Source organism: Nelumbo nucifera, chromosome 3 (assembly GCF_055504915.1).
Source record: "Nelumbo nucifera cultivar China Antique chromosome 3, China Antique-T2T, whole genome shotgun sequence".
NCBI classification, from domain to species: domain Eukaryota; kingdom Viridiplantae; phylum Streptophyta; class Magnoliopsida; order Proteales; family Nelumbonaceae; genus Nelumbo; species Nelumbo nucifera.
In genome coordinates, this window is record NC_142651.1 from 30,243,088 (window position 1) to 30,264,371 (window position 21,284).

General features: G+C 34.6%; 1 long non-coding RNA gene across 3 annotated transcripts; it reads right to left on the reverse strand.

Annotated features, from left to right (window-relative positions):
• Positions 1 to 18,478: 18,478 nt before the first annotated feature.
• Positions 18,479 to 20,841, reverse strand: LOC148801090 (uncharacterized). Of its 3 annotated transcripts, none has more exons than XR_016084287.1 (3): positions 20,198 to 20,817; positions 20,017 to 20,040; positions 18,479 to 19,278 (listed from the first exon to the last, which is right to left on the reverse strand). It is a non-coding gene; the product is annotated as an uncharacterized LOC148801090 (long non-coding RNA). The 3 variants fall into 3 exon arrangements; XR_016084288.1 differs by lacking the exon at positions 20,017 to 20,040 and having other exon boundaries at positions 20,198 to 20,349; positions 20,548 to 20,800; XR_016084286.1 differs by lacking the exon at positions 20,017 to 20,040 and having other exon boundaries at positions 20,198 to 20,841.
• Positions 20,842 to 21,284: the final 443 nt, after the last annotated feature.

The following is a 21,284-nucleotide window of genomic DNA, read 5'->3' on the forward strand; positions in this document are numbered from 1 at the left end:
GCAACCTCGCCGGATTTGCCACCTCAAGTTCTCTGATCCTCTTGCAAATCAACCTAGTCCGTCGTTCGACTGGATGCCAGATCACCTCCAGCAGGGAGCAGTTAAATCACACTACATCAACTTCTATAATCATGCACGTAGTCCTAATTCCAACCTTAATGAGCTCACACTGTGGTTGTGTCTAAGTTTGGTAATCATTTCAAATCATGCTGATTATGATGAATTACAATTTAAGTCACAACCCAATTCAGTTGGTTATTATAATCTCCCACTTGACTAGAATAATAGACATGAGAAGAGATACTAGTATACAGATTTAAAGTATACCACTTAGGCAATTGCTAAATATGACATGACTCATGGCAGAAACCCTCACAAAAAACGTTTCCTATACATCATGATTCATGATGTCATACATCACAATTGTCGGTGTAAAATAAGACCCCACGGTTTCTTTCCTAATACATTTGTCTTTAACAATATGTATATATTTCTCAGAAGTCAGAATGTGATATTTCATAAAAAATTGACATTCTTCACATGCAAGGCTAAGTCCAGGCCTCTAAAACCCAGATTAATAAGAAACACCTCCTCCATTCTATAAAATGGTCACCTTCCAAAAGGGAATGAAATTCGAATCTAACACATCAATTGGTATTATGTTATAAAAAATAGTCGCAATCTGCAGGATACACATGCCATTAACAAATAATAATAATAATAATAATCGCAATTAGGATTTACCCTTTGAGCATTTAACCCTAATATTATCAATATAATTGTGTGTTACCTAGAAGTGTTTTATACCTATGGGCATTTGAAACAACCCAATTCTATGTAATACGCTAGTCAAAGTTAGAATTCCACAATTAGACCCAAGATTTCTTACCTTTGGGCCCACACAACCATATGTCCAATTGCTAAATGCCACAAATTGGAACAAACCCTAAATTCAATGAGTCAATTAAAACTGAGTTTAGCTTGCACGAATCAAGTTAAATAGAAATTGCATTGTTGTTTTAGAAAAAAATAAAAAATACATCATACCTCCTCCAAAAGTCGTTGCCACACAACCATTGATGTTGTTGTTTGTAACAACAAATCTCTTTGGTCTAATGGTCCGTACCAAGGGACAGACGATGTGAATTCTATCAAAGAGGTGAGTGATAGGTCTATTTCCTTTCGCAGCGCCTATTGATGTCTTAGATCTGAACTCCATTCCCCTTTTGGAAGGCGACTATTTTCTAGATTTGAAGAAGATGTATTTTTGGTAATCAAGAGAAACTACCATAGAATTACAAGCACAAGGAATGTGAGAGAATTCACAGGCTTCAGAAGACCTGGTTAAACAAAAAACGTCATACCACACCGATCGAAAGGACACAAAGAGCTGTCTTGGCTAGCCATCCAGAAATCACAAAGAGAAGAGACCACTGCTTAATTTGACGTCTGATTTAAAGATAAATTTTCCCCTTCTCAAGCTAGAGTCTTCAGCACAACCAAGGTGCAGAGCCAAAGCTTTCGCCATGAAGGCAAAGCAGCAGAAAATTTTCCTGGCTCTGCCGGAAATGATCAAACCGGAGTTATCTCTAATAATGCAAGCAATGGAGGCCGATCCTGAACCCATGGAGAAGCTCGCATCAACACTCACTTTGAACCACCTTGAAGAGGCTAGGGGAGAGACCAGGATATATAGCAGATGAGGGCTAGTAAGGGGGCTGTCACCTGTGTCATGTACGTAGCTCCACACTAACAGTCATCGCCCTCAGCTCTACAGAAAGAAAGTTACGTACCATTTTGCACAACCTACATGGGTCAGGGTAAAATTGCTTCCTCTAAAAAGGAAAGCATTCCTAGCTTTCCAAAGCTCCCAACAAATGATCACGAAGTCCTATAGCCACTCACTCTAGTGCAAAGGAGAGTCATGGTCTCGGAATTCCTCTAACATCCAACTTGCAAGGGAATTTTGAGCAATGTCATCTGATTTTAGGAAGTCGCTCTAGCAAACGGGAATTTAAAAAGCAAATGCAGGACAGATTCCTCATCAGAGGAGCAATGAGGATAGTAAGAATTTGGCACAATTCTTTTCTTCGCAAGGAGAGAATTCACAACTATTGCATCTGAAATGGCATGCCAGAAAAAGTTTTTTTTGTTGGGGGGAACATAAACTCTCCAAAGCTTTTTCCACAATGGATTAGGCAAATGGGGGCAATTATCCTACTTAGAAGAACATTCCGGGCACTGGTTAGCTTGATCAAGGCCTCTCGCCAAGTGATATCCACTTTTCACTGAATATTTTCCATTCCTTGTAATACCCCAAATAATCTTGTCATCGACTTCATGAAGGCTAGCTGAGAGGAATTTTTTGAATGGTAGCAACTTCAAGGGGGGAGAAGAGCCGACGGACGACCATGAGATTCCATTAATGGGGATTAGATAGAATGAGGTCATGAACCTTATGATTTTCACAACCATGAGGTTTCTATTTTCCGGAAAGGTGAGGATCCACTTATCAATCCAAATGTTAATCTATAAGTGGCCATAAAGAAGACTTCACCAAGCCCAAGAAGGCTTTCTTCCCAATGGCGAAGTCTTCTTTGTGGCCTAAGATTGTTATACTAAGGTTTAGTTTGGCGGGTAGGAGATGACAAACAGATTGACATTTGGCCTGATAAGCGGATCCGCCTTGCTGCAAAATAAAATTACAACAGAGAAGCTCATGGTTGTGAATATCATAAGGTTCATGACCTCATTCTATCTAACCCCGTCGATGGAACCTCGTGGTCCTCTGTCGACTCTTCTCCCCCTTGAAGTTGTTGCCATTCAAAAAATTCCTCTCAGCCTTCATCAAATCTAGACTTAGCAAATCAGTAAAAACATAAGAGGTGCAGTCCCATAAAATTTTTTTAGTTTTTATCTTATGCCTGAATCTCTCATAGGGGTTGTAATTCTTTTTATTTTCCTTCCTCTTTTTCAGAATAACGCACAGCATCACACTAATAATAATCCTGCCCCAAAGTTGGTGGTAACTAGTGAGGTTCAAATCTGCATCTCGGCTGGAACAAACTAACTAATGTGCCAACTGAGCCATCATAAATCTATATCTATATTTATATTACTTTAAAAAGTAGGAATGACCCCAAGAATATTTCTGGAATTTCTTAAGGACAATACTCACCCATCTATATTTAAACTTAATGATAAAAAAATGAGGGCAAATAGGGTAATTGATTCTTGATATTAAATCAGTTGAAAAGAGGTAATTTAAAGATATTCAATACATTCAATCCTCTCTCATTAAATCCAACATTTAAGTTATTAACTTGCATTCATGTTCATTGAATCATATATTTAAGTCATTTTTATTTTTTCTCATCATTAAGTTCTATTAATTAAATCCATACTTAATAAATTAGTAATTCCAATGACATAAAAGCTTATACCTTTAAAATCTACCTAGCAAAAATAGTGTTTTCATCCAAGTGATGGTAAGAAATTAAATCATTTTGGGTCGAATAGGTTAATCCAAGCTGCCATGATTAAATAATAAAATTCAAAATAGATAAAATGAAAAAAATTGGGAACATTTTTAACATACATATTAAACAATAATAAGTATGTTAAATAAGAAATGTTTTTATTAATGATGAAAATGGAATGTAAAATTTAAAACCAATTGGGAATAAAAATATTTTCCTATTCTCTCTCATTAAATCCTATATTTAAAATATATTTTTCTCATCATTAAATTATTGTAATTAAATCCACAATATTAATTTTAATAGTATAAAAATAAATATTTTGAAAAGTAATTTGAAAACAAAACCATTTTCTTCCCTCCCGGTGGTGGGCAAGCAATTTGACCATTTGGGGTCAAATGGATTAATAATAATGCCATAATTATATAATAAAAAATTAAAATAAATAACTATGAAATGTAAGAAGTATTTTTATTAATCATGAAAATGGAAAGCCAAGTTCAAAATCTACCTAGAAATTAAATGATGTCATAGTCAAATAATAAAATTTTTAATGATAGAAAATACAAAGAATCACAAAAAAAAAAGATAAGAGAAAATTTTGGGTACATATCTAATGTTATATATTTATAAAAAATAAAATATTGAGTACATCTCTAATATTGTGCATTCATTATATTGAACAAAACTAAGTTTTATACATAAGAAATAATTTTATCAATAAAGGAAATGTAATACAAAATTTAATGTCAACCTAGAAATCAAACAATTTTTATTTTTAGATGGTGGGTTAGTGGTTTGAGTAAAATGATACCATAGACAAACAAAATTTAAGTGTGATAAGTAAAAAAATATTTTATATAATGTAAATGAAATATATAATTTAAATGAAAAATTATAGTCAAAGTCGGTTGTACATTTAAAATTAGGTTGAAGGTTGGTCTAGAAACCGACCAAACTTTGAAAACCGGCTCTACATTTCAAATTATAAAAACCCCCGCCATGTCATTAGAGGCTTATGTGGTTGTTGCCAACATGGGACTCTTATTCCATGTTGGACACAATAGAAAACCTATATCTAAAATAGGTTTTCAGTTTCTCTTCCACTCTCTCTGTCTATCGATCTCCCTCCCTTCTCTCTCACTCTCATAGTCATCTTTCGATCTCCCACTCTCTCTGCTTTGGTCTCTAGCCAAATCAAAACCTCTCTATCTCTTGTTCTCCCTCAATCTTTCTCATTCTTCTCTCTCACTCTCCCTCTCGGTCAAAATCTCCTTCTCCCTCAATCTCTATCATTCTTCAATTGGTGTAAATTTCATAGCCAAGAGTTTCTTGTGAATTTTATCAAATTGGTGCAATAATTTTTTAACCATACCAAGTTGGTCTCATGTTCTTTTAGACAATCTAATTAATACCATATAAGTGTGTAAGAAAATAAGAAAATAAAAAAAATGAGAGAGTAAGAGGGAGAAAACTGAGGGAGAATGATAGAAATTAAGAGAGAAGGAGAGATCGACCGAGAAAGAGAATGAGAGAAATTGAGGGAGAACAATAGGTAGAGAGAGAGAATGAGAGAAATTGATATAGAGAACGTAAATACATAAACCAAAAACCATTTTTATCTATTTTCAAATCACATGATCATTGAGTAGATAAATATGACTATAAATGAAAGAGTGCGAGGGAGATTGAGAGAGAGAGAGAGAGAGAGAGAGAGCTAGATAGATAGATAGATAGATAGATAGATAGAGAGAGAGAGAGAGAGAGAGACTAAAAACCCTTTTTTTATTTTCCAATTACCCAACATTAAAGGGCAATTTCAGTATAAGCTTTTTATTATGTTCAATATGGATTAAGAGTCCCATTTTGGCAATAGCCACATAACCCTTCGATGACATGGTGAGGGATTTTATAACTTGAAATGTAGAGCGGTTTGTTAGAGTTTTGTTGGTTTATGGACCAACTTGTAACCAAATTTTAAATGTACAACCGGCTCCAACTATAATTTCCCCTAATTTAAAACTAATCCAAAAGCAATGCTATTTCTTATCTAGATGGTGGGTTAATGATCCAACTTAAAAAAAAAAACGCATGATGTCATAATTGAATAATAAATATTTAAGTATTTTTAATTATATTGTTACTTTTTTTAATTTTCAATTTCTATCTTAACTATGATATATCTAAAATTCAAGTAATTAATATGAAGAAAAATTTTTCACGTGCAACGCATGTGCTTAATTACTAGTGAATATATAATTTCTAAATATCTCATAGCCATTAAGGAATAATTTATAGCTTCAAAGAAGATTCCCTCACAAACACTTCTCAATAAATTGGTGAATATGAAGTCCAACCAATTTAAATCAATTAGGGAATACATCTTTGAAATGCAAGACATGAGTGACAAATTAAACAACCTAGGAGTGAGGATCATAGATTCATTGCCATGAGCCTAGTGTTACTCAATTTTAGGGCAAGAAGATCTCCTCAACTCCTCACTCCTTAGGAAAGAGCCCAAAGCTAAAGCTATCAATAAGGCAGGTATGGTTGGGGACAGAGTGGACTAATGTGGTTCCATAAAATAAACATAGAACGAAACCAATCATTAATCAGGATAATCAAATAAGCTCTAATCCAATTATACTTGACATATAATTACCTATGATAATAACAATTTAGAACTTCATCTTTGATAGTATAATCTTAATAAAAATAAGGGAAATTTCCATATTAGTACCCTATACTTTAGGGGTAGTCTCAGTTTAGTATCTAAACTTCAAAACGTGCCATTGTAGTACTTGAACTCTCAAAAACTATAAATTTAGTCCAAAATTATCAACAGGCATTAAGTGATATGTGAGGATAAAAATGCCCTTCATGTATCATCTAATTTTCTTTATCTACCACTCCTACATAAACCAACTTAAACAAATGTTGGGGATCTAACAGCGAATCCATAGGCAACATTAGTATACACAAAGGCTAATTCGATTCTCAAAATCGTATGACCCCTTTGTTATATTAGTAGTCTTCTGCCTAGATATTGCAAAATGAAGTTGTTGAAGAATCAAAAGTTAATAATGGTGTCGAGTTAACAATGTTGGTTGTTTTTGACAGAATAATGAGGGTGGATGAACATAAGAGTCATTTAACTCTTCATCAGTTTATTAGGTTCCTAAAAAAGTAAAAAGGATGGCCGACATAGTCAAATTGGGACATCATTACAAAGACGGAACATAGATAGAAGTCTTCAATATGAGCGTAAAACGATCAGAATTTCCATGATTAATACTAGGAGAGTGAAATATGATCAAAGTTTCAAGACTAATAGTGAAAAAAGTCTTATAGTATTCTTTTGTTCTATGTGAAGAAGACGATGATCAGTAACTTTAGTCTTAAGGTAAAAGATAATAAATAGTGTTTTTTTTTTAAGAGTAGTTTTGATATTTTTAAAAGTTTTAAGTCATACATGTCATCACATGATACAGATAACTGATAAACCGCTAACGGCAATGACTAAATTAATAGTTTTTCAGGTACATGCAGCGTACTTGATGAATTGAGACTACCCCTAAAATACAGGGTAGTCTAAAATACAGTGGCACATTTTGAACTTTATGTACTAAATTGAGACTACCCCTAAAATACAAGATACTAATATGGAATTTTTCCTAAAAATAAAATAATAAATTATTGAAATACTTATAGTATACTAATAAAATAAAATAATTATTTTTAATTATTATTTTTTTTGTGAAAACACTGATCATATTCCAAACAAAGCAGAAGGAAACATACAACAAAGACAGACACCAAATAAACAGGCTCCCGAACTAATAGACAACCAAACAAAGAAAGAAAAATCAAACTATTCTACTAAGGCCGGAAGGCCAAGTCCATGTTTACTACATTAGAAAGACAAAGAGGATTTGCATAATTTGATTTAAAATTCCCAGAATAACCACATTTGGCTGCCATATGAGCTACTTGATTTGCTTCCCTCAGATAGAATTGAATTTTATACTTTCTTTTGTTGATGATTGATTGAATATCCTTGCAACAAAAGAGGATATCCGGATCTTCATAACCTTCTGAATCATTGATCATTTTAACAAGAAATTCACAATCCGATTCAAATCATAAGTCTGAAAGATTCAAACTATCTGCAAAAGAGACTGCCTCTAGAAGGGCTTGAGCTTCCGCTTTGAGAGGCGAAGAAGCTTTACTTGGACCAAAACCTGCACCTCAGCAAAAATCCTTGATAATCTCTAATTATGAAGCCAAAAGAAGCCTGTCCTGTTGCCTTCAAAAAATCACCATCAACATTGAATTTCATTATCCCCGAAGTCTTCTTGAACTTGCTAGTCTTGGAAGAGCCTTCTAATCTTTGCTACCGGAGATGAGATCTCTCCACTATCGACCTGCAAATAAAGGAGATAACTACAACCGAACTTGAATTTTCATTTTCAAAATAACAAGAAATTCTATCCTTCCAAATTCTCCATAACACTAAAGAAATTTCAATTAATTTGTCTTGATGGGTCTTCCCTAGTTGAAGGAAAATATTCATTAACCACTCTTTGAAATCTGAAAAATTCTGGCCATAATTTGGGTTGATGTCACAGCCCAAGTCCAACCAAATGTATCTTGACTTATCACATAGTAGCAAAGCATGTAGAATGGACCAAGGGTTTTATATACAAATTATAAAATTAAACTTATCATTTTAATTATAAATAGGGAAAATTCCCAATTAGTACCCTGTACTTTGGGTCTAGTGTCACTTTGGTTCTTGAACTTTAAAACGTGATAATTCAATACCTGAATTTTCAAAACGTGCCAATATAATACCTGCCGTTAAATGGCATTTGAAAAGACACAAATGCCCTTTAGATATCGTCTAATTTTCTTTATCAACCATCCGTTCAAATCAGAATGAACTGTCAAATTTTTTATCCCTTTTAACTTTTCCCTCTAAAATCAAATCTTTTTTCCGCAGCCACAGCTGAAAGATTTGAACGATTGTCTATTTTAAGCCTGTAAAATAGTTCTAAAGCGTACTCTTGGTTCCAAAGGCTCGGAAATTGGGTAATGAGGACAAAGTGCTACGTGGAATGAAAAGCCCATCAGAATATCTCAATGATATTAGTCCTCTTAAGCCTGGAATATGGGGCTGATAGGTTCTCCTCCATTGATTAATTCTTTGTTTTTTGTTAAACATAATAATAAAAACATACCAACTGGTAATACTGTAAACAGAAATTCCAAAACCACCTCAAGCATCAAACCTTGAAACAAATATTAGGAAAAAAGCACGAATAATATTAATAGTAATAATAATAATAGAAAAAACAAAACAGAAAGAGAATAAATTGTCAATGTGACGAACAGAATTCAAAATTCATCCAAACAGTTGTTCTAACTCTCGGCATTTGACAATACATAGGTTAGAACTGCTAGAATATTGTAGCCAGATTCACACGGGAGTTAAGGCATGAGTTGAGCAAAAAAATATACAGAATATAGAAATAGAAATAGTATTACCTAGTGGGTGTTTGGCATCGGTGTTGGGAATACAACACTGGTCATGTCTGAGTTGTAAGCATGTTTTCTTAAACAACGGTGCTTATATTTTGTTTGGAAGCAGTGCTGTTACATAGGCTGTTAATTTTATGGGAAAATAGCATTGGTTTTATTTGGTACCAGTGCTGTAGAACCGTTTTCAGCATTGGTCATATTATCCAATGCCCAAAATAATGCCACATCATTGCACCGCTGACAGCAAGGGGCTGTTTTTTGAGAAAAATATTGTATTTGGCATTTCATTAGACCACACTTTTCCGATTTTCAAGGTGTGGCCTAAAGCAACATTGTTTTGGACAAATGGTACCAAACAAGAGGTTGTTTTCTAAAGCGCCACTTTTTCTAATGTGACGCCGTTTTCTCAGACAATGACATTGATGCCAAACACTGCCCTAATTTGTAATGTAGTTGAAGTGATTTGCTGTGCAATCGGACTCTCCTTCCCTTACTGTTCCTGGGGCTAAATATTACCATTGGCAATGGGGTGGGGGCGGGGCCGGGGGGCCGGGGGGGTGCTTTGAAACTGAATGGTCTTTGAAAAATAACCAAAACAGGGGGACCACCTCTCTAGCTAATGAGTGGGTGAGATGGGTTGAACAGAAGTTTCAAATGAGATTGGTTATTTTCTTCCCTAAGTCTATGTTTGGTTCGTAGGAATAGAGGTCTGGAATCAGAACCGGAATGGGTTATTCTGATTCCAACTGTTTGGTTGGGCAGAATCAAAATTCCATTCCCATTCCTGTTGGAATGGTCATTCCCTGCCCCTCCCTAGGGAATGAAGTCCCATTCTTATTGGTTCCAATTCACATTCCCATTCATGTGTAAACCAAACAGACTATACGAATGGACCATTCCAATTCCAATTGTGAACCAAACAGGCCCTAAGTTTTCTCTTTTTCAAAAGAAAAGTTCAAGTTTCTCCAAAAAATTTAGGTTGCCAAAGAAGCAAATATTGAAGGAATGGTTTTGCTTTTCATAAGCGGGTTTCGGTGCTTGTGACAAAGAGCTTGGACTCTGTTTCATCTTCTTGAGGAAAAATATGGTGAACAATGTCTTATTTTCAGGTGTAATTTTAATATTATCAAAAGTCTTATATCGCACATGGTGTCACGTAATACACATAACTGATGGTCCGTTATTGGTAAGTATTGGATTGGCACATTTTGAAAGTCCAGGTATTGAATTGTCGCGTTTTAAAGTTCACAGACCAAAGTGGCAAGATGGTCCACATCGTCATGCCTCTCCTTGCTCCATTACCCCAAACCCTGCATTCTCCTTAACTCTCTCTCCTCTCCCCTTCCCACCTCTCATATTAAGCCAACTAATCACCCTCCATCTCTATTTCCTAATTAGCTCAATATATTTTACCTAAAATCTCTCTCTCTCTCTCATTATTCGATCCATTTAACTAAATTGATGTGATTTATTGGATCAGGTATGGTTTGGTTTTTATTAATTCGACCCAATTACTTTGAATGGTATATTACCTATTATTTATAATTAATAATTTCATTTTATTTTATTATAACTCATACCAAAATAAATAATTATTTTCAAGATTAATTAAAAATTCCCAAACAATATTACTATTTTTAATAATTAATAATTTTCATTTTAGAACATTTTTGGGATTAATTACTAATATTGTCAACAATTTACTAATAGTTTACCAAAATTAATTAATTCTTTTAGGACTAATTTAAAAATACCAAAATTTACTTAAAGTCTATTATTTATATCCATGATTTATTAAAAATTTCCAAAATTTAATACCGAAATATATTACTATTTTTAGTAATTAATATTAGTGATATAATAATAATTCATTATTAATTAAATAGTGATATATTACCAATAGCAATTAATTATTTTATTAATATTAAAATTTGAAAAATAATAATTGTTTCACGAATAAGTAAGTTGATTATTAAATTAACTATTACCACTGTTAATAATAGTAATATTTTTATAAATTAAGAATTATAAAATTTATTAATTCATAATTAAGAATTATTAACTATAATTATAAATTTGTTAATAATTTTTAAATATTAATTATAAAATTTAAAAATAATTATTAACTATTTTAGTGAATAATTAAAAAAACCATAAAACATTACTATTCTTAGTAACTAATATTACTATTAGTAACTATAAATTAAAATTGGTGCTATTAATTACTAGTGGGACCCTGTGATGCACGAGTTCTGTTAAAACAATTTGAGACAAAAGGAGTTATGGGTGTACCTTGGGTTAGGTGGGCCTAACTTGAGCCTAACCCAGTTCAACCCAACCTTTTGCACAAGTTAGGCTTGAGATTTTGAACTTCAAGCTAGGTTTACGCCAAAAAACTTAAGGCTAACCTAAACTCAGGTTGGGTTTGGGTTGAGGCATTAGGTAGTTTAAGCTCGACCCAACCCAATTTGAGCATGTGCCAATATTTTCTGATATACATATCTATATATTATCAATATACTCTACTTGGAAATTGGGCTATAAAGCTCAATACGCTCAAGCCCAAATCCAGCTCAAGATGTTAGGTTAAGCTCAAGTTGGGCCTAAATTGGTAAACTCAGGCTTGGATTAGTAAATTATTAACAATTATTGTTATTCTATTTTTGTTATATATTAATAAATTATCAGTAATTACTTAAAATTATTAGTAATTTTTCTCTTACTAACCTAGGCCTAACCCGAACTTTAACCCAACATCTTGAATTAGGCTTGGGATTAGACATGTTGAGCTTTATAACCCAATTTCTAGATAAAATATATTGATAATATATAAATATACATACCACAAAATGTTGGGCGGACTCAAATTAATTGAATCGGAGTTGGGTTAGACCTACTCAAATTGCATCCCTAACTCCTTTTGCCTCGAGTTATTTTAACAAAACCCATGTCGACATTACAACTCGTACGAGGTCTAAATTGGGACACAACTACACAACCTACAGAACCAAAACCGACATGTATAATCGGTTCGCCTGTTTGGTTATATCAGATAGACCCGACCTTTGACAATAACGGTCATGGGTCCCACCCCTTTGCTCCAACGGTTGGTTATCTTTCATTTATATAAACATAAATAAAACAATAGAAACGTTAAATTGAAGAAGCCGATATTAGAGAAATAAATAACAAGAAAAAAGAAACACCCCAGATCTTCTAAATTCTGTCCATCCAATTAATATATAAAGACTGATCGACCAACAAAAATTCATTCCGTTGGAGTCTCTCTTGTGATTATTTCTTATAGACAGAGGGAGGAAGAATAAGGAGAGAGCACACAAGTCAATGATGAATTGGAGCCGAAAGACGATGGCAGTTGGACTGCTTCTCCTGATGTTGGTGGCGATTGAGCTGCCGACGATGGGACAGTCGGCCGGAAACCGGCGAGCACTAGCAGAACCTTGTGAGGAAGAGTGCAAATTCTTCAAGAACGTGGACTTCTCCATAGGGACATTTGCAGGGTGGGTACTGAAGTATTTCCAGGGAAAATTCTGGGAGGTTGCCGTGAAGCTGACTCAGTGGTGGGCGAAGCTTCATACATGGGTGTTCGGCGACCATGTGCCCGACGAGCCCATCGACGGGAGGAGCTGGAGGCAGTGGATGGCTTGGTTCAAATACTTTGTTTGGAACATCAAGGACGGATTCCCAAAGGATTTGGTAGACCGGAGCAGGTATCTGAACTGTGTCCGCGCAGGGTGGCACGATTGCTTTGGGTATGTGGGCAGAAACGCTGTCCTAGCTGGGACCTGGTGCCCGATTGTGGTGCGATGGGAGTGCGAGTACTCCTTCTTCTATGGCAGACGCAAATGGGTAGCTCCTGAACCCTTCGACAGCATAATGTAGGGTAGAGCAAGCCTCTTATCTCCCACGAGCAAATTCACTACTAACAAAAAAACAAACACGACTTTATATTGCCAGTACCTGCTGAATAAATGTGAAGAATTGAATTAAAGCCGATTCTAAGTTTAATACTTTAATATTACGTGGGTTTTCTGGCTCCTCTTGCTTTAAAGAAGTAAAAGAACTCCATTTTATTTGCAATGCAATCTTATTACATTAGTACAAATGCGTATATTGAAAGTGCAAAATGGAAAAGTGTAAATTCTGATTCAGTTTTTCTTTGAAATTTACTTTTCTTCAAGTTTTATTTTATATTTTTATTATTTATTTTTTTGGCAAAAGACGAGAGAACTTCATTCATCCATTGGATCAATATTTGATGTGATGGACTGAATTAATCTCAAAGGACTATGTAAACCCAGATTTCCTACTCACTTTTTCCTACGGTCCTACCTACTCTCTACGGTCCTACCTACTCTCTACCCGCAGTGAATCTCTCAATTTATATATAATAGAGATGTGTGGCTGCAATTCATGGTGGATGGAGAGTGAGTAGGAAATCCCATTAATTATTTTATTAGGGTTTTGGTTAATGAGATTTTGGCTCACATTGATCAAGAAATCTATGTTCTTTTTTTTAGATTTATTATAGATTTATACGAATCCACTGAAAATGAGTAAAGTTCTCACTTGGGGAAAGTTATCAACACTTGGATGGAATAAAATTGTTTCTTTTAATAATGATTTTTTATGACTAAAATGGTTATTGTCTTATTTACCTAAAAAGTAAAAGAATGTGGATAAATGCATTTATCTTGATAAGTGTTTTCTGAAAAATAAGTATCTAAAAAAATAATTTATCAAAAACCTACCAAGACATAAAACTGGAATGCACATGGTCCAACGGGTTAGTTAAACGATTAGTAGTTTATGTGTAGTTGGATCACTGCTTTGACCATCCAATTTGGTCCGGATCTTACAACACCGGTTTCAAGTGTAGTTTATGCATAATAACTAACCCTCCCCACTGGCCCATTCCCAAGAAAAATGGGAGAGGTGGCAATTGGGTGCAAATGGTAGTTTGGATTGCATAAATAGCAGCCTATCCACCAACCTATCCATCAAGAGTTCGGATCTTCTGTCCACACAAACTCTGTTCACATTTATCAGTCATACATAGAGAACATCTCAATCTTTGCATAATATTATGCAGGGAGAAATGTTCCTAATTCACAGAGAATAGTGTGCTGTGGGTAAACGTGGACAGAATTCTTGTGAGATCCGGAATCATCAATCACCCATTTTAGAGCTGTAATGGGTCAGGTCCAGAAGTTCAGGATACACTAGCCCGGCCCCAACTGATTATTAATTGTTTTTATAAAATAGATCCAGAACCAATTAAGCCAATTATTAATTAATCAGGATACTCACAGGTTTTACCCCAGTTAGACTCACTTATACTATGCATACACCTATATGGCTATGTATAGTTATGTACGAACTGATGAGTAAACAATTTATACGTTGGGAAAAGAAATGCTTTTAGCAAAAAATTATCTTATGTGTGACCTATGAAATTTACCCTTTTGGGCATAGAATATAATAAAAATGACAAAAAAAATAAGGAGCTTTATATATTATTAATTACATAATCAATTCGATCGAAACAACAAAAACCGGTTCAGTTCTATCAGTTAGACCTGAACCATTGGGCAGCTAAATTGCATTTATGCATGCATGGTCCAATCCGCAACCAACCCAACCCACCTAAGACCAACCCTATCCGAGGAAAAAAACAGGTTGGGTTGGGTTAAATTTTGGGTTAGGGCGGGCGGTTATGGTTGGAAGATGATAACCCAAAATAAAGTTGGCTTGGGTCTTGGGTTAAATGATAAATGACAGAAGTAAATAACGAGTAACGAGTTAATTAAATCCAAGACCAACATCCTATCTTAGTAACGGATCCTAGGCTAATGATAGGTCTGTAACGTCTGTTGATCCCATTGGGTTCTTCATCTCTGAACAAGTTCATGTTCGACACACACCGTATAAAACTTTGAAGCTTAATTGAACGAACGGCATTTCCCATTTGTCCACAATTATCCATCCCTCGCAAAGAAGAGTTGCGAGTATGAGTGATAAATTGATTTGGAGCTACACTCCCAGCTCCAGCTGTGGAAAGCTCACTTCGTCGTCAGCATATATATAGAGATGTCTTAAATACTCTTCCTTCTAGTGATGCCATCTCTCGGTTTATCGGTTTATCTCCTCTTGACGTTATGTGCCCGATGTTTGAACAAGCTGCTGCGATGATTCCTCATTTGTTCTTCGAGTTCAATGGCGAAAGGCTATCTTCTTGGCAGGTGGAGGGAGGTTGTATTCAGGGAAATTGTCTAAAACTCGCTATGAATTTTTAATATTTTTCTTAAACTCATCATAACTTGTCAAAATTTTTAATACTCATCATGCCAGTAAGTTCTTATTTTCCAAAACTTACCTTCCATTGATGCTTCTTAACAGAGGTGTCCATGTCAGTATAAATAATAATTTTCATGACCAAATTACCCTTGAATGGCGAGTTGGAGGAAAAATGGTATTTTTCAATTTTCAATTTTCTTGTTTTTTTTTTGCATTTTTAGTATTTTGTTATAATTTCCAATGTTTTTTATAATTTCTGTTTTTAACATTTTCTATTTTCTACAATGTATAAATTTTCCTGTACTTTTTGTTATTTATGTGTAATTTCTGTGTTTTTCTATAATTTTTGGTGTTTTCTATACTTTTTATTTTCTGATTTTGTTTTTCAATTTCTATAGTTTTATAATTAATAATTTTTTATTTTGTTTGCAATTTATATAATTTTTAATATTTTTTGTAATTTCTATGTTTTTATACATTTTATATTTGAAAATATTTTTTGAACTTGTTCCTTTTTTTCATGTCTAAATATTAAAATGGTAATATATTAACACCCATTAATTTGTTTTATATATATTTTATATTTTTCTATGAAGGTTAAAATGGTAATGTATTAACACCAATTAATCTGTTTAATATCAATTAGTGACATGGTGAGTTTTAGACATTTTGAAAAGTTGTGGTAAGTTTAAGAGAAATGCTGAAAACTCATGATGAATTTTAGACCGTATTCATTTTATTAATAAAGTAATAGGGAAGTCACACACTCACACCTGTTTGGGCCTTGGGCCTGTTCAACCTATGTCAGCTGTGGACTGCTAGAAACCAGTGGATATTAATTTGTATGAAGGGTAAGCAGCCCAACCCAGTTGCTATAATTTCAATAGTCCATTATGTCAGTTAGAACTTGGAAGAGGTCCTCAAGCATATAACCATATTATGGAGAGACTCAGGCCTGGTTCGGTATCCATGAGAGAAGTATTTATCTGACAGAAACCACCTCATGGCCTGGATAAAGCTAATGTGGTTGAGGTCACAGCCTCTCGACGTTCTGGGGATGGGATTATGATCAGAGTTGAGCGAGGGTGGTTTCTTTTTGCTCGTGCTGTTCCATTTCATCCAGGACCTGTTGAGTTGGCTGATCAGGCTCGAGTACATTTTTTTTTTTTTTTTTGTTTAGGGTCTGAGAATGGCCCAAGATTTGGTACTATCACATTCACACTCACTCATTGTTGCAAAGAAGATTGCTGATCTCCTATTGGTAGATACGGTGGAACTACCTTGGTGTATTCGTCCAATCCAATGATCGCAGGTTGCAGGAGACTTGTTTCTCTATGCAACAATTGTGTGATTGGTTACAGATAGGACATTATAATTAAGGCTGCGTTTGGAAACGATGCAAATGGAGTATAAATTCCGGTTCAGCATAAATTTGCACTCTGGTTCACTTTTATCTGTGTTTGGCAATATTATATTTTTGCATTGATAAATGACAGACCAACATATATTTATATTGATAATAAGATATAAAAGTACATCAATAAAAAAGAAGTAAATTTGTATTCAAACGGGCTTTTGATAAAAAAATATATATATATGCTTTATTAGAATTCATGTTTGTAGTTATTACAGCTAAAAGTCTGCTTGATAAGAAGGTAAATTTGTTAATACAAAACTAACCCAATTTTACAAATTATATGAACCGTTTTACACTACATATTTGCATCGTTTCCAAACGCAGGATCAAAATTTTAATACTATACATTCTGTATTAAGCATATAGTATCGTATCTTTTATATTCAGAAACATCTGTGTACATGTTTTTTCGAGAACCTCTTTTTTTAATAAAAATATAATATAAACTAATTTTTGAAAAAAAAAAGCTAAAAAAATATAAAACTTGGTAGCTGACACTTCAGCCAGTACTTGTAATGGACCAACTTTTTTGTCCTCTCCTCTTCATTTCAAATCAACTGTGGAGAGATGTGTAACTGTGCTTTACTGCTTTTTGAGTTTTAAGAGGTTGGGTGGTCATTGGCTTGCATTTTAAAACAAATAAGTTATACATGTCTTTTTATAAAACAACATAAATAATATAAAAATCAAGTTAGAAAAATGCAATAAAACTCAAATTCGATCTGATTTTGAAATGATCCTAATAGGAAGTATCCGAATCAGATAAAATATGATCGAATTTACTTTGGATTGAATCCTAACCCGATAAGAATAGGCTGTCCATGTGAGGACCCACTTTGCAAATAGGGATGGCAATTTTTCCCGTAAAATCGGGGCCCCGCCCTGCCCTGCCCCGAATGGGGTGGGTTTTCCCCAATCCTAAATAAGGACGGGGCGGGGATGGAGAAATATTTTTTCCTCAAATCGGGTATGGGGCGAGGACTGGTTTTGTACATAATTCCCCGAACTTGCCCCAAATCCAAAGGTAAATAAGTAAAATATCTCTAGGTTTAATATTGATATTTAAAATATCTCTAAGTTTTTCCTAAATTTTTAAAATCCTAGGATCCTATAAGGGTCTGTTTGTTTGCTGAGAAAATTGGACTGAGAAAGGATGGGATGAGAAATGTTGGAATGAGAAAAGGAAAATTTATTTTTTCAGTTAGTTTTAATGTGTTTGTTTACTGAGAAAATCCACTTTCTAGTGTTTGTTTGCTGAGAAAATTTTTCTCAACTAAAAAAATGCATGTAATTTACTTTTATGACAACTTGCACCCCCCAAATGTATAACACATATGATTGAACTTGCCACGTGGCATGATAGTATTATTAAACTTGCTCATTCAAAAATTTTACTTAAAAAGAATAAGAAATGCTTAATTATTTGGACCTGCTCATTCATCATATAATTTGTTCATAGGTCTACTCAATGTACTCATCCATAAAAAATCTGTGCATGCATTCATAAAATAGTCTACTATAAACTAAAATTGCTCTATTATTTGGACCTGTTGATACATCAAAGAAGTTGCATTCAATAACATATTTCATTCAAAAAGTCATTTGAATTTGTCTTTAACCTGTAACTAGTTAAAGACAACAGCTGCTTAGCCTCCTTATATAATGCAGCATTTATTGTTTTGTTTTTGCATGTCTAACCACGGCACCATAATTTAAGAGCAAATGTTTGGAACCTGGACATAAATATCATATACCCAATTTGATTTTAACGTACAAAACACATATTTAATTGGACAGATTTAACTTGAGACAGCATTGAGTAGTTTTACTTGGACAGATTTAACTTGAGACAGCAAAGAAACACTCATTGTGACCCTCTGCGTGGTGACAAATTGATGGGCAAGAGAGCTTCTAAACTCTGAACCACAAAACTGAAATAAAGATTTCAATTAGGTCTATTTGGCAGCCAAAATCAGAGGTCCCAGCCTAAGAAAAGCAAAGCTAAGGCCTACCAAATGATGCCCTTTTATGAAGATAGGGCCATTGTGTGAGACAAGGGATTTCAAATTCTTTGATTCCTCTTCCCTCCACAGCTTTTCCTTTCGTCCATGGAATAAAGCTAAGATCTGTGGCACTGAACTCCAAGTAGAAAATCTGCTTAGCTGACCTGCTCACCAATCAAGTCCAAACCCACAACAAGAAATGACAACCCTTGAAACAGCAAGAAATAGAAATGCACACCATGAGCTGATAATAGGCTTCTTGCAGATGCAGTGAGTAGAAGAAAAGCAAGCGCAATTTCCTTTCTGTAGAGCTTGTTTCTCTTCCTTGCAAGAGGGACCTTGTTGGTTTCCTTTAATTTGTTCAACAATGTCAAACCAAATTCAGAAGCCCTCCTTTGTAGGTGCTTTTGATTCAGAGTTTGTAATTCCTTTTCGGCCACTGCTAATAAATCAGACTCTGATGATCTCCCTGTCTTTTTAGTCACAACCCATTCATAAGCACTTCCCAATTGAAACAGCCCTGAAACCATGGCACTGAACTTTGTCACGGACATGGTGTTCTCAAACAGAAGGTATGGTACTATGAAAGGGAAAGACTTAGGGGCTGGGAGAATGTTCAGAAGATGGCATAGAAGACAACTTGTAAAGGAAACAAGAAAGTGAGCAACCAAAAAAAATGTACAGCAGAAATCCTAAAATAAGAGGATTCCTGGACTTCACCTTAAAGAGGTTTATAGTTGAAAGATTTGTAGAGACACACTCACATATAAAAGTGAAAAGGTCAAGGTTGGCAAGCCCGCAAGCATGTTGCAAGGAGATTTAAATGAACTATCATTCGAAAAGGACAAGTTTATAATGCACTCTAATTTGAAAAACAATGATTTGAGAAGTTGGTGGAACTCAAACTACTATTCTATAATACACCACTGTTTGAAACTGAAAGTAAATGTTCACTGTTGAAAGACCCACCCAGCAGTTTATTGCAAACTCCAGGATACAGTATATTTCTGTATGGGGGTTCTAGATTTTAAAGGTAACAGATTTTCGAATTCATTCAAAGTTCTCTAATTGGAAGTCTTTTTCCTCTTAATTTGATTCCTTCTGTCTAGAACAGAAAACCAACCAAAGGACAGCAGAACTCACCAGATTTTACTTATATTACATCTATTGAGATCATAAACTAGACAAATATACACTGAGCCAACAAATGCTGAAGGGAAGAAAATTTTAGGAATGCAATTTGGATTAGTTTTCTTACCTCTCTCTCATTGCACATGGGAATCTGAACAAGAACCATAGGAAAACCAGAAAAAAAAAAGGCGAGAAAGGCGGATCCATCAAAAACATATCCAAAAGAAAGCCAAAATCTTCTAACTACATTTAACCTTCGGAACAAAAAGAAAAAAAAAAAAAAAAGAAAAAGATGAAGAAAAACTTGCCTGCGACGTGGAAAGATGTTCTTCGATTCAGCCTTCCGCTGTTCCTGCTAGAGAGAGAAAGGCGAGAAGAGGCGGTGCCTTCGACCTTCCGCTATCGCTGAGAAGGGGCGGTGATATTTTCTCAACCTTTTTTTTCTCACCGGGGTCGCACTCTTTACCAGTAACAAATGCAAGAAAGGGAGAATCATTCAAGAATATTTCATTTTCTCATCTTTTTTCAGCAATCAAACAAACTCTAATTTTATTTTTAAATTACCCTTAAAATATTATAATTCAATTCTAAAATACTCCCAAATTCTTATATCTTATATATAAATTGTCTATAAAATAACTAATATTTAAATAATTACCTTAAAAGGAAAAACATTTGAGTATTCCCTACCCCCGATGAAAAATGAATGTCCCATCCTAAACCTGCCCTGCCACCGGGGATGAGGCAGGTACAGGGCAAGATATCATGACTTCGGGGCAGGGACAAGGAGGGGGTGCCCCGCCCTATTTGCAAAATTAGAAGTCCTGCATGAAAGCCCTTCCAAATGTGTATTTAGGCTCCATCTCGATAAGCTTTTGCTTTTGAGCTTTCGGTGGCGAAAAATATAACGGAGCGAATAAAGCGTTTTCTTGTGTCTTCTAATAGTTGCTTTTAAAACAATACCGTCTAAACACAAAAGAACTTTATGAGGCTCAAAGCAAGAAGCCCCAATTTTAGACTTTAAAAGTCAAAATTCAAACGCAACCTCACTTAATTGATCTAAGGTCAGGTAAGACTGGGCTTGAAGTTGTTTTGAGAACCAAGATTGAGACACCATTCTTCTAGATATGCAATTAATAAATACAAAGAATACTTCTTTTTGTCTTTGTATAATTCAACTACCGATTTTTTGCTTTTTGCGTAGTAGGCCCCAGATAAAGAAACAATTAATGCAAGCGCAAATTACAGCTAAATTATTAGAAAGAAGAGCAGAATTGGACCGCTGGAGGGGATAAAGCAGAAGGGCAGAATGCATAGTCAATCTTTAAGGACTAGCATATAGGGTTTAAAATATCACAACGTATTAGTATGTATTATGTATAATTTTTTGAACCG